At 47.9% G+C, this 15,594-nt stretch overlaps 22 non-coding genes across 22 annotated transcripts; all 22 read right to left on the bottom strand.

The window, feature by feature from the left end:
- Positions 1-310: 310 nt before the first annotated feature.
- On the bottom strand, positions 311-429 carry LOC143871862 (5S ribosomal RNA). Its single transcript, XR_013246621.1, has one exon. It is a non-coding gene; the product is annotated as a 5S ribosomal RNA (ribosomal RNA).
- Positions 430-1,026: 597 nt separating this feature from the next.
- LOC143873812 (5S ribosomal RNA) lies at positions 1,027-1,145 on the bottom strand. The gene has a single exon (XR_013248510.1). It is a non-coding gene; the product is annotated as a 5S ribosomal RNA (ribosomal RNA).
- Positions 1,146-1,742: 597 nt separating this feature from the next.
- Positions 1,743-1,861, bottom strand: LOC143871860 (5S ribosomal RNA). Its single transcript, XR_013246618.1, has one exon. It is a non-coding gene; the product is annotated as a 5S ribosomal RNA (ribosomal RNA).
- A 597-nt stretch (positions 1,862-2,458) lies between these two features.
- Positions 2,459-2,577, bottom strand: LOC143872879 (5S ribosomal RNA). The gene has a single exon (XR_013247607.1). It is a non-coding gene; the product is annotated as a 5S ribosomal RNA (ribosomal RNA).
- Positions 2,578-3,174: 597 nt separating this feature from the next.
- LOC143871859 (5S ribosomal RNA) lies at positions 3,175-3,293 on the bottom strand. Its single transcript, XR_013246617.1, has one exon. It is a non-coding gene; the product is annotated as a 5S ribosomal RNA (ribosomal RNA).
- Positions 3,294-3,890: 597 nt separating this feature from the next.
- On the bottom strand, positions 3,891-4,009 carry LOC143871858 (5S ribosomal RNA). The gene has a single exon (XR_013246616.1). It is a non-coding gene; the product is annotated as a 5S ribosomal RNA (ribosomal RNA).
- A 597-nt stretch (positions 4,010-4,606) lies between these two features.
- Positions 4,607-4,725, bottom strand: LOC143871857 (5S ribosomal RNA). The gene has a single exon (XR_013246615.1). It is a non-coding gene; the product is annotated as a 5S ribosomal RNA (ribosomal RNA).
- Positions 4,726-5,322: 597 nt separating this feature from the next.
- On the bottom strand, positions 5,323-5,441 carry LOC143871856 (5S ribosomal RNA). The gene has a single exon (XR_013246614.1). It is a non-coding gene; the product is annotated as a 5S ribosomal RNA (ribosomal RNA).
- Positions 5,442-6,039: 598 nt separating this feature from the next.
- LOC143871855 (5S ribosomal RNA) lies at positions 6,040-6,158 on the bottom strand. Its single transcript, XR_013246613.1, has one exon. It is a non-coding gene; the product is annotated as a 5S ribosomal RNA (ribosomal RNA).
- A 597-nt stretch (positions 6,159-6,755) lies between these two features.
- On the bottom strand, positions 6,756-6,874 carry LOC143874266 (5S ribosomal RNA). Its single transcript, XR_013248952.1, has one exon. It is a non-coding gene; the product is annotated as a 5S ribosomal RNA (ribosomal RNA).
- A 597-nt stretch (positions 6,875-7,471) lies between these two features.
- On the bottom strand, positions 7,472-7,590 carry LOC143871854 (5S ribosomal RNA). The gene has a single exon (XR_013246612.1). It is a non-coding gene; the product is annotated as a 5S ribosomal RNA (ribosomal RNA).
- Positions 7,591-8,187: 597 nt separating this feature from the next.
- LOC143871853 (5S ribosomal RNA) lies at positions 8,188-8,306 on the bottom strand. Its single transcript, XR_013246611.1, has one exon. It is a non-coding gene; the product is annotated as a 5S ribosomal RNA (ribosomal RNA).
- Positions 8,307-8,903: 597 nt separating this feature from the next.
- Positions 8,904-9,021, bottom strand: LOC143874915 (5S ribosomal RNA). Its single transcript, XR_013249585.1, has one exon. It is a non-coding gene; the product is annotated as a 5S ribosomal RNA (ribosomal RNA).
- Positions 9,022-9,618: 597 nt separating this feature from the next.
- LOC143871852 (5S ribosomal RNA) lies at positions 9,619-9,737 on the bottom strand. Its single transcript, XR_013246610.1, has one exon. It is a non-coding gene; the product is annotated as a 5S ribosomal RNA (ribosomal RNA).
- Positions 9,738-10,334: 597 nt separating this feature from the next.
- On the bottom strand, positions 10,335-10,453 carry LOC143871851 (5S ribosomal RNA). The gene has a single exon (XR_013246608.1). It is a non-coding gene; the product is annotated as a 5S ribosomal RNA (ribosomal RNA).
- A 597-nt stretch (positions 10,454-11,050) lies between these two features.
- Positions 11,051-11,169, bottom strand: LOC143871849 (5S ribosomal RNA). Its single transcript, XR_013246606.1, has one exon. It is a non-coding gene; the product is annotated as a 5S ribosomal RNA (ribosomal RNA).
- A 597-nt stretch (positions 11,170-11,766) lies between these two features.
- On the bottom strand, positions 11,767-11,885 carry LOC143871848 (5S ribosomal RNA). Its single transcript, XR_013246605.1, has one exon. It is a non-coding gene; the product is annotated as a 5S ribosomal RNA (ribosomal RNA).
- Positions 11,886-12,483: 598 nt separating this feature from the next.
- LOC143871847 (5S ribosomal RNA) lies at positions 12,484-12,602 on the bottom strand. Its single transcript, XR_013246604.1, has one exon. It is a non-coding gene; the product is annotated as a 5S ribosomal RNA (ribosomal RNA).
- A 596-nt stretch (positions 12,603-13,198) lies between these two features.
- LOC143874265 (5S ribosomal RNA) lies at positions 13,199-13,317 on the bottom strand. Its single transcript, XR_013248951.1, has one exon. It is a non-coding gene; the product is annotated as a 5S ribosomal RNA (ribosomal RNA).
- Positions 13,318-13,914: 597 nt separating this feature from the next.
- On the bottom strand, positions 13,915-14,033 carry LOC143871846 (5S ribosomal RNA). Its single transcript, XR_013246603.1, has one exon. It is a non-coding gene; the product is annotated as a 5S ribosomal RNA (ribosomal RNA).
- Positions 14,034-14,630: 597 nt separating this feature from the next.
- LOC143871845 (5S ribosomal RNA) lies at positions 14,631-14,749 on the bottom strand. The gene has a single exon (XR_013246602.1). It is a non-coding gene; the product is annotated as a 5S ribosomal RNA (ribosomal RNA).
- Positions 14,750-15,346: 597 nt separating this feature from the next.
- On the bottom strand, positions 15,347-15,465 carry LOC143871844 (5S ribosomal RNA). Its single transcript, XR_013246601.1, has one exon. It is a non-coding gene; the product is annotated as a 5S ribosomal RNA (ribosomal RNA).
- Positions 15,466-15,594: the final 129 nt, after the last annotated feature.

Below are 15,594 nucleotides of genomic sequence, written 5' to 3'. Positions count from 1 at the left end.
GGATTCATGACTTTCATCCACTAGTACACTCATCCGCTATAGCCTGTACGTCACTGAATCTAAACAAACCCCCGCTATAATTTGACCGCAAATGAAATGTCAGAACGAATTCCGTTTATCGAATCAAACGACACTATCAGCCCGCCATAATAAAGACCGGACGTCTTTGAATTCACCATCCGGAAGAAAATAAAAAGATCCGAACCGAAACGTAGGAGGCGACGCACTAAACGTGCGTTTCAGTTCGCATCGATGTTCCAGAACCGAAAGATTGTTCGAAAAAAGTGGTAGATAGCCGAAAAAAGTGACAGGGGTGCAACACGAGGACTTCCCAGGAGGTCACCCATCCTAGTACTACTCTCGCCCAAGCACGCTTAACTTCGGAGTTCTGATGGGATCCAGTGCATTTGTGCTGGTATGATCGCACCCAGCATGCCTCTCCATTGTCAAAGTAATAAAGAGTTTCCACTCGCATTGTCGTACGAAGTCCGTTTAAATGAAAGTGCGAAAAAATCCTGCTAGATGACACCGGATGGACGATCCGAGCATGTCGGGAAGCCGGATGACCGCCAAGGCTGTCATCGCGCGATTAATCTTCCCGAGTACCCCCGAATCAATATAAGAATCGCTACGATCTGACGGGCGGATCAAAAGTTATCGTCGGAACGATATTTGTGCACCAAGGGTAGCTCACGGCCAGTAAACACCTTCCGACCGGATTCATGACTCGCATCCACTAGTACACTCATCCGCTATAGCCTGTACGTCACTGAATCTAAACAAATCCCCGCTATAATTTGACCGCAAATGAAATGTCAGAACGAATTCCGTTTATCGAATCAAACGACACTATTACCCCGCCATAATAAAGACCGGACGTATTTGAATTCACCATCCGGAAGAAAATAAAAAGATCCGAACCGAAACATAGGAGGCGTCGCACTAAACGTGCGTTTCAGTTCGCATCGATGTTCTAGAACCGAAAGATTGTTCGAAAAAAGTGGTAGATAGCCGAAAAAAGTGACAGGGGTGCAACACGAGGACTTCCCAGGCGGTCACCCATCCTAGTACTACTCTCGCCCAAGCACGCTTAACTTCGGAGTTCTGATGGGATCCAATGCATTTGTGCTGGTATGATCGCACCCAGCATGCCTCTCCATTGTCAAAGTAATAAAGAGTTTCCACTCGGATTGTCGTACGAAGTCCGTTTAAATAAAAGTGCGAAAAAATCCTGCTAGATGACATCGGATGGACGATCCGAGCATGTCGGGAAGCCGGATGACCGCTAGGGCTGTCATCGCGCGATGAATCTTCCCGAGTACCCTCGAATCAATATAAGAATCGCCACGATCTGACGGGCGGATCAAAAGTTATCGTCGGAACGATATTTGTGCACCAAGGGTAGCTCACGGCCAGTAAACACCTTCCGACCGGATTCATGACTCGCAGCCACTAGTACACTCATCCGCTATAGCCTGTACGTCACTGAATCTAAACAAACCCCCGCTATAATTTGACTGCAAATGAAATGTCAGAACGAATTCCGTTTATCGAATCAAACGACACTATCACCCCGCCATAATAAAGACCGGACGTATTTGAATTCACCATCCGGAAGAAAATAAAAAGATCGGAACCGAAACGTAGGAGGCGTCGCACTAAACGTGCGTTTCAGTTCGCATCGATGTTCCAGAACCGAAAGATTGTTCGAAAAAAGTGGTAGATAGCCGAAAAAAGTGACAGGGGTGCAACACGAGGACTTCCCAGGAGGTCACCCATCCTAGTACTACTCTCGCCCAAGCACGCTTAACTTCGGAGTTCTGATGGGATCCAGTGCATTTGTGCTGGTATGATCGCACCCAGCATGCCTCTCCATTGTCAAAGTAATAAAGAGTTTCCACTCGCATTGTCGTACGAAGTTCGTTTAAATGAAAGTGCGAAAAAATCCTGCTAGATGACACCGGATGGACGATCCGAGCATGTCGGAAAGGCGAATTACAGCCAGGGCTGTCATCGCGCGATGAATCTTCCCGAGTACCCCCGAATCAATATAAGAATCGCCACGATCTGACGGGCGGATCAAAAGTTATCGTCGGAACGATATTTGTGCACCAAGGGTAGCTCACGGCCAGTAAACACCTTCCGACCGGATTCATGACTCGCATCCACTAGTACACTCATCCGCTATAGCCTGTACGTCACTGAATCTAAACAAACCCCCGCTATAATTTGACTGCAAATGAAATGTCAGAACGAATTCCGTTTATCGAATCAAACGACACTATCACCCCGCCATAATAAAGACCGGACGTATTTGAATTCACCATCCGGAAGAAAATAAAAAGATCCGAACCGAAACGTAGGAGGCGTCGCACTAAACGTGCGTTTCAGTTCGCATCGATGTTCCAGAACCGAAAGATTGTTCGAAAAAAGTGGTAGATAGCCGAAAAAAGTGACAGGGGTGCAACACGAGGACTTCCCAGGAGGTCACCCATCCTAGTACTACTCTCGCCCAAGCACGCTTAACTTCGGAGTTCTGATGGGATCCAGTGTATTTGTGCTGGTATGATCGCACCCAGCATGCCTGTCCATTGTCAAAGTACTAAAGAGTTTCCACTCGCATTGTCGTACGAAGTCCGTTTAAATGAAAGTGCGAAAAAATCCTGCTAGATGACACCGGATGGACGATCCGAGCATGTCGGGAAGCCGGATGACCGCCTAGGCGGTCATCGCGCGATTAATCTTCCCGAGTACCCCCGAATCAATATAAGAATCGCTACGATCTGACGGGCGGATCAAAAGTTATCGTCGGAGCGATATTTGTGCACCAAGGGTAGCTCACGGCCAGTAAACACCTTCCGACCGGATTCATGACTCGCATCCACTAGTACACTCATCCGCTATAGCCTGTACGTCACTGAATCTAAACAAACCCCCGCTATAATTTGACCGCAAATGAAATGTCAGAACGAATTCCGTTTATCGAATCAAACGACACTATCACCCCGCCATAATAAAGACCGGACGTCTTTGAATTCACCATCCGGAAGAAAATAAAACGATCCGAACCGAAACGTAGGAGGCGACGCACTAAACGTGCGTTTCATTTCGCATCGATGTTCCAGAACCGAAAGATTGTTCGAAAAAAGTGGTAGATAGCCGAAAAAAGTGACAGGGGTGCAACACGAGGACTTCCCAGGAGGTCACCCATCCTAGTACTACTCTCGCCCAAGCACGCTTAACTTCGGAGTTCTGATGGGATCCAGTGCATTTGTGCTGGTATGATCGCACCCAGCATGCCTCTCCATTGTCAAAGTACTAAAGGGTTTCCACTCGCATTGTCGTACGAAGTCCGTTTAAATGAAAGTACGAAAAAATCCTGCCAGATGACACCGGATGGACGATCCGAGCATGTCGGGAAGCCGGATGACCGCCAAGGCTGTCATCGCGCGATTAATCTTCCCGAGTACCCCCGAATAAATATAAGAATCGCTACGATCTGACGGGCGGATCAAAAGTTATCGTCGGAACGATATTTGTGCACCAAGGGTAGCTCACGGCCAGTAAACACCTTCCGACCGGATTCATGACTCGCATCCACTAGTACACTCATCCGCTATAGCCTGTACGTCACTGAATCTAAACAAACCCCCGCTATAATTTGACTGCAAATGAAATGTCAGAACGAATTCCGTTTATCGAATCAAACGACACTATCACCCCGCCATAATAAAGACCGGACGTATTTGAATTCACCATCCGGAAGAAAATAAAAAGATCCGAACCGAAACGTAAGAGGCGTCGCACTAAACGTGCGTTTCAGTTCGCATCGATGTTCCAGAACCGAAAGATTGTTCGAAAAAAGTGGTAGATAGCCGAAAAAAGTGACAGGGGTGCAACACGAGGACTTCCCAGGAGGTCACCCATCCTAGTACTACTCTCGCCCAAGCACGCTTAACTTCGGAGTTCTGATGGGATCCAGTGCATTTGTGCTGGTATGATCGCACCCAGCATGCCTTTCCATTGTCAAAGTAATAAAGAGTTTCCACTCGCATTGTCGTACGAAGTCCGTTTAAATGAAAGTGCGAAAAAATCCTGCTAGATGACACCGGATGGACGATCGGAGCATGTCGGGAAGCCGGATGACCGCCAGGGCTGTCATCGCGCGATTAATCTTCCCGAGTACCCCCGAATCAATATAAGAATCGCTACGATCTGACGGGCGGATCAAAAGTTATCGTCGGAACGATATTTGTGCACCAAGGGTAGCTCACGGCCAGTAAACCCCTTCCGACCGGATTCATGACTCGCATCCACTAGTACACTCATCCGCTATAGCCTGTACGTCACTGAATCTAAACAAACCCCCGCTATAATTTGACCGCAAATGAAATGTCAGAACGAATTCCGTTTATCGAATCAAACGACACTATCACCCCGCCATAATAAAGACCGGACGTCTTTGAATTCACCATCCGGAAGAAAATAAAAAGATCCGAACCGAAACGTAGGAGGCGACGCACTAAACGTGCGTTTCAGTTCGCATCGATGTTCCAGAACCGAAAGATTGTTCGAAAAAAGTGGTAGATAGCCGAAAAAAGTGACAGGGGTGCAACACGAGGACTTCCCAGGAGGTCACCCATCCTAGTACTACTCTCGCCCAAGCACGCTTAACTTCGGAGTTCTGATGGGATCCAGTGCATTTGTGCTGGTATGATCGCACCCAGCATGCCTCTCCATTGTCAAAGTAATAAAGAGTTTGCACTCGCACTGTCGTACGAAGTCCGTTTAAATGAAAGTGCGAAAAAATCCTGCTAGATGACACCGGATGGACGATCCGAGCATGACGGGAAGCCGGATGACCGCCAGGGCTGTCATCGCGCGAAGAATCTTCCCGAGTACCCCCGAATCAATATAAGAATCGCCACGATCTGACGGGCGGATCAAAAGTTATCGTCGGAACGATATTTGTGCACCAAGGGTAGCTCACGGCCAGTAAACACCTTCCGACCGGATTCATGACTCGCATCCACTAGTACACTCATCCGCTATTGCCTGTACGTCACTGAATCTAAACAAACCCCCGCTATAATTTGACCGCAAATGAAATGTCAGAACGAATTCCGTTTATTGAATCAAACGACACTATCACCCCGCCATAATAAAGACCGGACGTATTTTAATTCACCATCCGGAAGAAAATAAAAAGATCGGAACCGAAACGTAGGAGGCGTCGCACTAAACGTGCGTTTCAGTTCGCATCGATGTTCCAGAACCGAAAGATTGTTCGAAAAAAGTGGTAGATAGCCGAAAAAAGTGACAGGGGTGCAACACGAGGACTTCCCAGGAGGTCACCCATCCTAGTACTACTCTCGCCCAAGCACGCTTAACTTCGGAGTTCTGATGGGATCCAGTGCATTTGTGCTGGTATGATCGCACCCAGCATGCCTCTCCATTGTCAAAGTAATAAAGAGTTTCCACTCGCATTGTCGTACGAAGTCCGTTTAAATGAAAGTGCGAAAAAATCCTGCTAGATGACACCGGATGGACGATCCGAGCATGTCGGAAAGGCGAATTACCGCCAGGGCTGTAATCGCGCGATGAATCTTCCCGAGTACCCCCGAATCAATATAAGAATCGCCACGATCTGACGGGCGGATCAAAAGTTATCGTCGGAACGATATTTGTGCACCAAGGGTAGCTCACGGCCAGTAAACACCTTCCGACCGGATTCATGACTCGCATCCACTAGTACACTCATCCGCTATAGCCTGTACGTCACTGAATCTGAACAAACCCCCGCTATAATTTGACCGCAAATGAAATGTCAGAACGAATTCCGTTTATCGAATCAAACGACACTATCACCCCGCCATAATAAAGACCGGACGTATTTGAATTCACCATCCGGAAGAAAATAAAAAGATCCGAACCGAAACGTAGGAGGCGACGCACTAAACGTGCGTTTCAGTTCGCATCGATGTTCCAGAACCGAAAGATTGTTCGAAAAAAAGTGGTAGATAGCCGAAAAAAGTGACAGGGGTGCAACACGAGGACTTCCCAGGAGGTCACCCATCCTAGTACTACTCTCGCCCAAGCACGCTTAACTTCGGAGTTCTGATGGGATCCAGTGCATTTGTGCTGGTATGATCGCACCCAGCATGCCTCTCCATTGTCAAAGTAATAAAGAGTTTCCACTCGCACTGTCGTACGAAGTCCGTTTAAATGAAAGTGCAAAAAAATCCTGCTAGATGACACCGGATGGACGATCCGAGCATGTCGGGAAGCCGGATGACCGCCAGGGCTGTCATCGCGCGATGGATCTTCCCGAGTACCCCCGAATCAATATAAGAATCGCCACGATCTGACGGGCGGATCAAAAGTTATCGTCGGAACGATATTTGTGCACCAAGGGTAGCTCACGGCCAGTAAACACCTTCCGACCGGATTCATGACTCGCATCCACTAGTACACTCATCCGCTATAGCCTGTACGTCACTGAATCTAAACAAACCCCCGCTATAATTTGACCGCAAATGAAATGTCAGAACGAATTCCGTTTATCGAATCAAACGACACTATCACCCCGCCATAATAAAGACCGGACGTGTTTGAATTCACCATCCGGAAGAAAATAAAAAGATCCGAACCGAAACGTAGGAGGCGACGCACTAAACGTGCGTTTCAGTTCGCATCGATGTTCCAGAACCGAAAGATTGTTCGAAAAAAGTGGTAGATAGCCGAAAAAAGTGACAGGGGTGCAACACGAGGACTTCCCAGGAGGTCACCCATCCTAGTACTACTCTCGCCCAAGCACGCTTAACTTCGGAGTTCTGATGGGAGCCAGTGCATTTGTGCTGGTATGATCGCACCCAGCATGCCTCTCCATTGTCAAAGTAATAAAGAGTTTCCACTCGCATTGTCGTACGAAGTCCGTTTAAATGAAAGTGCGAAAAAATCCTGCTAGATGACACCGGATGGACGATCCGAGCATGTCGGGAAGCCGGATGACCGCCAGGGCTGTCATCGCGCGATGAATCTTCCCGAGTACCCCCGAATCAATATAAGAATCGCTACGATCTGACGGGCGGATCAAAAGTTATCGTCGGAACGATATTTGTGCACCAAGGGTAGCTCACGGCCAGTAAACACCTTCCGACCGGATTCATGACTCGCATCCACTAGTACACTCATCCGCTATAGCCTGTACGTCACTGAATCTAAACAAACCCCCGCTATAATTTGACCGCAAATGAAATGTCAGAACGAATTCCGTTTATCGAATCAAACGACACTATCACCCCGCCATAATAAAGACCGGACGTCTTTGAATTCACCATCGGGAAGAAAATAAAAAGATCCGAACCGAAACGTAGGAGGCGACGCACTAAACGTGCGTTTCAGTTCGCATCGATGTTCCAGAACCGAAAGATTGTTCGAAAAAAGTGGTAGATAGCCGAAAAAAGTGACAGGGGTGCAACACGAGGACTTCCCAGGAGGTCACCCATCCTAGTACTACTCTCGCCCAAGCACGCTTAACTTCGGAGTTCTGATGGGATCCAGTGCATTTGTGCTGGTATGATCGCACCCAGCATGCCTCTCCATTGTCAAAGTAATAAAGAGTTTCCACTCGGATTGTCGTACGAAGTCCGTTTAAATAAAAGTGCGAAAAAATCCTGCTAGATGACATCGGATGGACGATCCGAGCATGTCGGGAAGCCGGATGACCGCTAGGGCTGTCATCGCGCGATGAATCTTCCCGAGTACCCTCGAATCAATATAAGAATCGCCACGATCTGACGGGCGGATCAAAAGTTATCGTCGGAACGATATTTGTGCACCAAGGGTAGCTCACGGCCAGTAAACACCTTCCGACCGGATTCATGACTCGCATCCACTAGTACACTCATCCGCTATAGCCTGTACGTCACTGAATCTAAACAAACCCCCGCTATAATTTGACTGCAAATGAAATGTCAGAACGAATTCCGTTTATCGAATCAAACGACACTATCACCCCGCCATAATAAAGACCGGACGTATTTGAATTCACCATCCGGAAGAAAATAAAAAGATCGGAACCGAAACGTAGGAGGCGTCGCACTAAACGTGCGTTTCAGTTCGCATCGATGTTCCAGAACCGAAAGATTGTTCGAAAAAAGTGGTAGATAGCCGAAAAAAGTGACAGGGGTGCAACACGAGGACTTCCCAGGAGGTCACCCATCCTAGTACTACTCTCGCCCAAGCACGCTTAACTTCGGAGTTCTGATGGGATCCAGTGCATTTGTGCTGGTATGATCGCACCCAGCATGCCTCTCCATTGTCAAAGTAATAAAGAGTTTCCACTCGCATTGTCGTACGAAGTCCGTTTAAATGAAAGTGCGAAAAAATCCTGCTAGATGACACCGGATGGACGATCCGAGCATGTCGGAAAGGCGAATTACAGCCAGGGCTGTCATCGCGCGATGAATCTTCCCGAGTACCCCCGAATCAATATAAGAATCGCCACGATCTGACGGGCGGATCAAAAGTTATCGTCGGAACGATATTTGTGCACCAAGGGTAGCTCACGGCCAGTAAACACCTTCCGACCGGATTCATGACTCGCATCCACTAGTACACTCATCCGCTATAGCCTGTACGTCACTGAATCTAAACAAACCCCCGCTATAATTTGACTGCAAATGAAATGTCAGAACGAATTCCGTTTATCGAATCAAACGACACTATCACCCCGCCATAATAAAGACCGGACGTATTTGAATTCACCATCCGGAAGAAAATAAAAAGATCCGAACCGAAACGTAGGAGGCGTCGCACTAAACGTGCGTTTCAGTTCGCATCGATGTTCCAGAACCGAAAGATTGTTCGAAAAAAGTGGTAGATAGCCGAAAAAAGTGACAGGGGTGCAACACGAGGACTTCCCAGGAGGTCACCCATCCTAGTACTACTCTCGCCCAAGCACGCTTAATTTGGAGTTCTGATGGGATCCAGTGTATTTGTGCTGGTATGATCGCACCCAGCATGCCTGTCCATTGTCAAAGTACTAAAGAGTTTCCACTCGCATTGTCGTACGAAGTCCGTTTAAATGAAAGTGCGAAAAAATCCTGCTAGATGACACCGGATGGACGATCCGAGCATGTCGGGAAGCCGGATGACCGCCAAGGCGGTCATCGCGCGATTAATCTTCCCGAGTACCCCCGAATCAATATAAGAATCGCTACGATCTGACGGGCGGATCAAAAGTTATCGTCGGAGCGATATTTGTGCACCAAGGGTAGCTCACGGCCAGTAAACACCTTCCGACCGGATTCATGACTCGCATCCACTAGTACACTCATCCGCTATAGCCTGTACGTCACTGAATCTAAACAAACCCCCGCTATAATTTGACCGCAAATGAAATGTCAGAACGAATTCCGTTTATCGAATCAAACGACACTATCACCCCGCCATAATAAAGACCGGACGTCTTTGAATTCACCATCCGGAAGAAAATAAAACGATCCGAACCGAAACGTAGGAGGCGACGCACTAAACGTGCGTTTCATTTCGCATCGATGTTCCAGAACCGAAAGATTGTTCGAAAAAAGTGGTAGATAGCCGAAAAAAGTGACAGGGGTGCAACACGAGGACTTCCCAGGAGGTCACCCATCCTAGTACTACTCTCGCCCAAGCACGCTTAACTTCGGAGTTCTGATGGGATCCAGTGCATTTGTGCTGGTATGATCGCACCCAGCATGCCTCTCCATTGTCAAAGTACTAAAGAGTTTCCACTCGCATTGTCGTACGAAGTCCGTTTAAATGAAAGTGCGAAAAAATCCTGCCAGATGACACCGGATGGACGATCCGAGCATGTCGGGAAGCCGGATGACCGCCAAGGCTGTCATCGCGCGATTAATCTTCCCGAGTACCCCCGAATAAATATAAGAATCGCTACGATCTGACGGGCGGATCAAAAGTTATCGTCGGAACGATATTTGTGCACCAAGGGTAGCTCACGGCCAGTAAACACCTTCCGACCGGATTCATGACTCGCATCCACTAGTACACTCATCCGCTATAGCCTGTACGTCACTGAATCTAAACAAACCCCCGCTATAATTTGACTGCAAATGAAATGTCAGAACGAATTCCGTTTATCGAATCAAACGACACTATCACCCCGCCATAATAAAGACCGGACGTATTTGAATTCACCATCCGGAAGAAAATAAAAAGATCCGAACCGAAACGTAAGAGGCGTCGCACTAAACGTGCGTTTCAGTTCGCATCGATGTTCCAGAACCGAAAGATTGTTCGAAAAAAGTGGTAGATAGCCGAAAAAAGTGACAGGGGTGCAACACGAGGACTTCCCAGGAGGTCACCCATCCTAGTACTACTCTCGCCCAAGCACGCTTAACTTCGGAGTTCTGATGGGATCCAGTGCATTTGTGCTGGTATGATCGCACCCAGCATGCCTTTCCATTGTCAAAGTAATAAAGAGTTTCCACTCGCATTGTCGTACGAAGTCCGTTTAAATGAAAGTGCGAAAAAATCCTGCTAGATGACACCGGATGGACGATCGGAGCATGTCGGGAAGCCGGATGACCGCCAGGGCTGTCATCGCGCGATTAATCTTCCCGAGTACCCCCGAATCAATATAAGAATCGCTACGATCTGACGGGCGGATCAAAAGTTATCGTCGGAACGATATTTGTGCACCAAGGGTAGCTCACGGCCAGTAAACACCTTCCGACCGGATTCATGACTCGCATCCACTAGTACACTCATCCGCTATAGCCTGTACGTCACTGAATCTAAACAAACCCCCGCTATAATTTGACCGCAAATGAAATGTCAGAACGAATTCCGTTTATCGAATCAAACGACACTATCACCCCGCCATAATAAAGACCGGACGTCTTTGAATTCACCATCCGGAAGAAAATAAAAAGATCCGAACCGAAACGTAGGAGGCGACGCACTAAACGTGCGTTTCAGTTCGCATCGATGTTCCAGAACCGAAAGATTGTTCGAAAAAAGTGGTAGATAGCCGAAAAAAGTGACAGGGGTGCAACACGAGGACTTCCCAGGAGGTCACCCATCCTAGTACTACTCTCGCCCAAGCACGCTTAACTTCGGAGTTCTGATGGGATCCAGTGCATTTGTGCTGGTATGATCGCACCCAGCATGCCTCTCCATTGTCAAAGTAATAAAGAGTTTGCACTCGCACTGTCGTACGAAGTCCGTTTAAATGAAAGTGCGAAAAAATCCTGCTAGATGACACCGGATGGACGATCCGAGCATGACGGGAAGACGGATGACCGCCAGGGCTGTCATCGCGCGAAGAATCTTCCCGAGTACCCCCGAATCAATATAAGAATCGCCACGATCTGACGGGCGGATCAAAAGTTATCGTCGGAACGATATTTGTGCACCAAGGGTAGCTCACGGCCAGTAAACACCTTCCGACCGGATTCATGACTCGCATCCACTAGTACACTCATCCGCTATTGCCTGTACGTCACTGAATCTAAACAAACCCCCGCTATAATTTGACCGCAAATGAAATGTCAGAACGAATTCCGTTTATCGAATCAAACGACACTATCACCCCGCCATAATAAAGACCGGACGTATTTTAATTCACCATCCGGAAGAAAATAAAAAGATCGGAACCGAAACGTAGGAGGCGTCGCACTAAACGTGCGTTTCAGTTCGCATCGATGTTCCAGAACCGAAAGATTGTTCGAAAAAAGTGGTAGATAGCCGAAAAAAGTGACAGGGGTGCAACACGAGGACTTCCCAGGAGGTCACCCATCCTAGTACTACTCTCGCCCAAGCACGCTTAACTTCGGAGTTCTGATGGGATCCAGTGCATTTGTGCTGGTATGATCGCACCCAGCATGCCTCTCCATTGTCAAAGTAATAAAGAGTTTCCACTCGCATTGTCGTACGAAGTCCGTTTAAATGAAAGTGCGAAAAAATCCTGCTAGATGACACCGGATGGACGATCCGAGCATGTCGGAAAGGCGAATTACCGCCAGGGCTGTCATCGCGCGATGAATCTTCCCGAGTACCCCCGAATCAATATAAGAATCGCCACGATCTGACGGGCGGATCAAAAGTTATCGTCGGAACGATATTTGTGCACCAAGGGTAGCTCACGGCCAGTAAACACCTTCCGACCGGATTCATGACTCGCATCCACTAGTACACTCATCCGCTATAGCCTGTACGTCACTGAATCTGAACAGACCCCCGCTATAATTTGACCGCAAATGAAATGTCAGAACGAATTCCGTTTATCGAATCAAACGACACTATCACCCCGCCATAATAAAGACCGGACGTATTTGAATTCACCATCCGGAAGAAAATAAAAAGATCCGAACCGAAACGTAGGAGGCGACGCACTAAACGTGCGTTTCAGTTCGCATCGATGTTCCAGAACCGAAAGATTGTTCGAAAAAAAGTGGTAGATAGCCGAAAAAAGTGACAGGGGTGCAACACGAGGACTTCCCAGGAGGTCACCCATCCTAGTACTACTCTCGCCCAAGCACGCTTAACTTCGGAGTTCTGATGGGATCCAGTGCATTTGTGCTGGTATGATCGCACCCAGCATGCCTCTCCATTGTCAAAGTAATAAAGAGTTTCCACTCGCACTGTCGTACGAAGTCCGTTTAAATGAAAGTGCGAAAAAATCCTGCTAGATGACACCGGATGGACGATCCGAGCATGTCGGGAAGCCGGATGACCGCCAGGGCTGTCATCGCGCGATGGATCTTCCCGAGTACCCCCGAATCAATATAAGAATCGCCACGATCTGACGGGCGGATCAAAAGTTATCGTCGGAACGATATTTGTGCACCAAGGGTAGCTCACGGCCAGTAAACACCTTCCGACCGGATTCATGACTCGCATCCACTAGTACACTCATCCGCTATAGCCTGTACGTCACTGAATCTAAACAACCCCCGCTATAATTTGACCGCAAATGAAATGTCAGAACGAATTCCGTTTATCGAATCAAACGACACTATCACCCCGCCATAATAAAGACCGGACGTGTTTGAATTCACCATCCGGAAGAAAATAAAAAGATCCGAACCGAAACGTAGGAGGCGACGCACTAAACGTGCGTTTCAGTTCGCATCGATGTTCCAGAACCGAAAGATTGTTCGAAAAAAGTGGTAGATAGCCGAAAAAAGTGACAGGGGTGCAACACGAGGACTTCCCAGGAGGTCACCCATCCTAGTACTACTCTCGCCCAAGCACGCTTAACTTCGGAGTTCTGATGGGAGCCAGTGCATTTGTGCTGGTATGATCGCACCCAGCATGCCTCTCCATTGTCAAAGTAATAAAGAGTTTCCACTCGCATTGTCGTACGAAGTCCGTTTAAATGAAAGTGCGAAAAAATCCTGCTAGATGACACCGGATGGACGATCCGAGCATGTCGGGAAGCCGGATGACCGCCAGGGCTGTCATCGCGCGATGAATCTTCCCGAGTACCCCCGAATCAATATAAGAATCGCTACGATCTGACGGGCGGATCAAAAGTTATCGTCGGAACGATATTTGTGCACCAAGGGTAGCTCACGGCCAGTAAACACCTTCCGACCGGATTCATGACTCGCATCCACTAGTACACTCATCCGCTATAGCCTGTACGTCACTGAATCTAAACAAACCCCCGCTATAATTTGACCGCAAATGAAATGTCAGAACGAATTCCGTTTATCGAATCAAACGACACTATCACCCCGCCATAATAAAGACCGGACGTCTTTGAATTCACCATCCGGAAGAAAATAAAAAGATCCGAACCGAAACGTAGGAGGCGACGCACTAAACGTGCGTTTCAGTTCGCATCGATGTTCCAGAACCGAAAGATTGTTCGAAAAAAGTGGTAGATAGCCGAAAAAAGTGACAGGGGTGCAACACGAGGACTTCCCAGGAGGTCACCCATCCTAGTACTACTCTCGCCCAAGCACGCTTAACTTCGGAGTTCTGATGGGATCCAGTGCATTTGTGCTGGTATGATCGCACCCAGCATGCCTCTCCATTGTCAAAGTAATAAAGAGTTTCCACTCGGATTGTCGTACGAAGTCCGTTTAAATAAAAGTGCGAAAAAATCCTGCTAGATGACATCGGATGGACGATCCGAGCATGTCGGGAAGCCGGATGACCGCTAGGGCTGTCATCGCGCGATGAATCTTCCCGAGTACCCTCGAATCAATATAAGAATCGCCACGATCTGACGGGCGGATCAAAAGTTATCGTCGGAACGATATTTGTGCACCAAGGGTAGCTCACGGCCAGTAAACACCTTCCGACCGGATTCATGACTCGCATCCACTAGTACACTCATCCGCTATAGCCTGTACGTCACTGAATCTAAACAAACCCCCGCTATAATTTGACTGCAAATGAAATGTCAGAACGAATTCCGTTTATCGAATCAAACGACACTATCACCCCGCCATAATAAAGACCGGACGTATTTGAATTCACCATCCGGAAGAAAATAAAAAGATCGGAACCGAAACGTAGGAGGCGTCGCACTAAACGTGCGTTTCAGTTCGCATCGATGTTCCAGAACCGAAAGATTGTTCGAAAAAAGTGGTAGATAGCCGAAAAAAGTGACAGGGGTGCAACACGAGGACTTCCCAGGAGGTCACCCATCCTAGTACTACTCTCGCCCAAGCACGCTTAACTTCGGAGTTCTGATGGGATCCAGTGCATTTGTGCTGGTATGATCGCACCCAGCATGCCTCTCCATTGTCAAAGTAATAAAGAGTTTCCACTCGCGTTGTCGTACGAAGTCCGTTTAAATGAAAGTGCGAAAAAATCCTGCTAGATGACACCGGATGGACGATCCGAGCATGTCGGAAAGGCGAATTACAGCTAGGGCTGTCATCGCGCGATGAATCTTCCCGAGTACCCCCGAATCAATATAAGAATCGCCACGATCTGACGGGCGGATCAAAAGTTATCGTCGGAACGATATTTGTGCACCAAGGGTAGCTCACGGCCAGTAAACACCTTCCGACCGGATTCATGACTCGCATCCACTAGTACACTCATCCGCTATAGCCTGTACGTCACTGAATCTAAACAAACCCCCGCTATAATTTGACTGCAAATGAAATGTCAGAACGAATTCCGTTTATCGAATCAAACGACACTATCACCCCGCCATAATAAAGACCGGACGTATTTGAATTCACCATCCGGAAGAAAATAAAAAGATCCGAACCGAAACGTAGGAGGCGTCGCACTAAACGTGCGTTTCAGTTCGCATCGATGTTCCAGAACCGAAAGATTGTTCGAAAAAAGTGGTAGATAGCCGAAAAAAGTGACAGGGGTGCAACACGAGGACTTCCCAGGAGGTCACCCATCCTAGTACTACTCTCGCCCAAGCACGCTTAACTTCGGAGTTCTGATGGGATCCAGTGCATTTGTGCTGGTATGATCGCACCCAGCATGCCTTTCCATTGTCAAAGTAATAAAGAGTTTCCACTCGCATTGTCGTACGAAGTCCGTTTAAATGAAAGTGCGAAAAAATCCTGCTAGATGACACCGGATGGACGATCGGAGCATGTCGGGAAG

The sequence above is a fragment of the Tasmannia lanceolata genome, unplaced genomic scaffold (genome assembly GCF_043159265.1).
Source record: "Tasmannia lanceolata isolate RefF3 unplaced genomic scaffold, GAP_Taslan_0.1 ptg000003l, whole genome shotgun sequence".
Classification (NCBI taxonomy): domain Eukaryota; kingdom Viridiplantae; phylum Streptophyta; class Magnoliopsida; order Canellales; family Winteraceae; genus Tasmannia; species Tasmannia lanceolata.
This window is presented reverse-complemented; position numbering and strand designations above follow the sequence as displayed.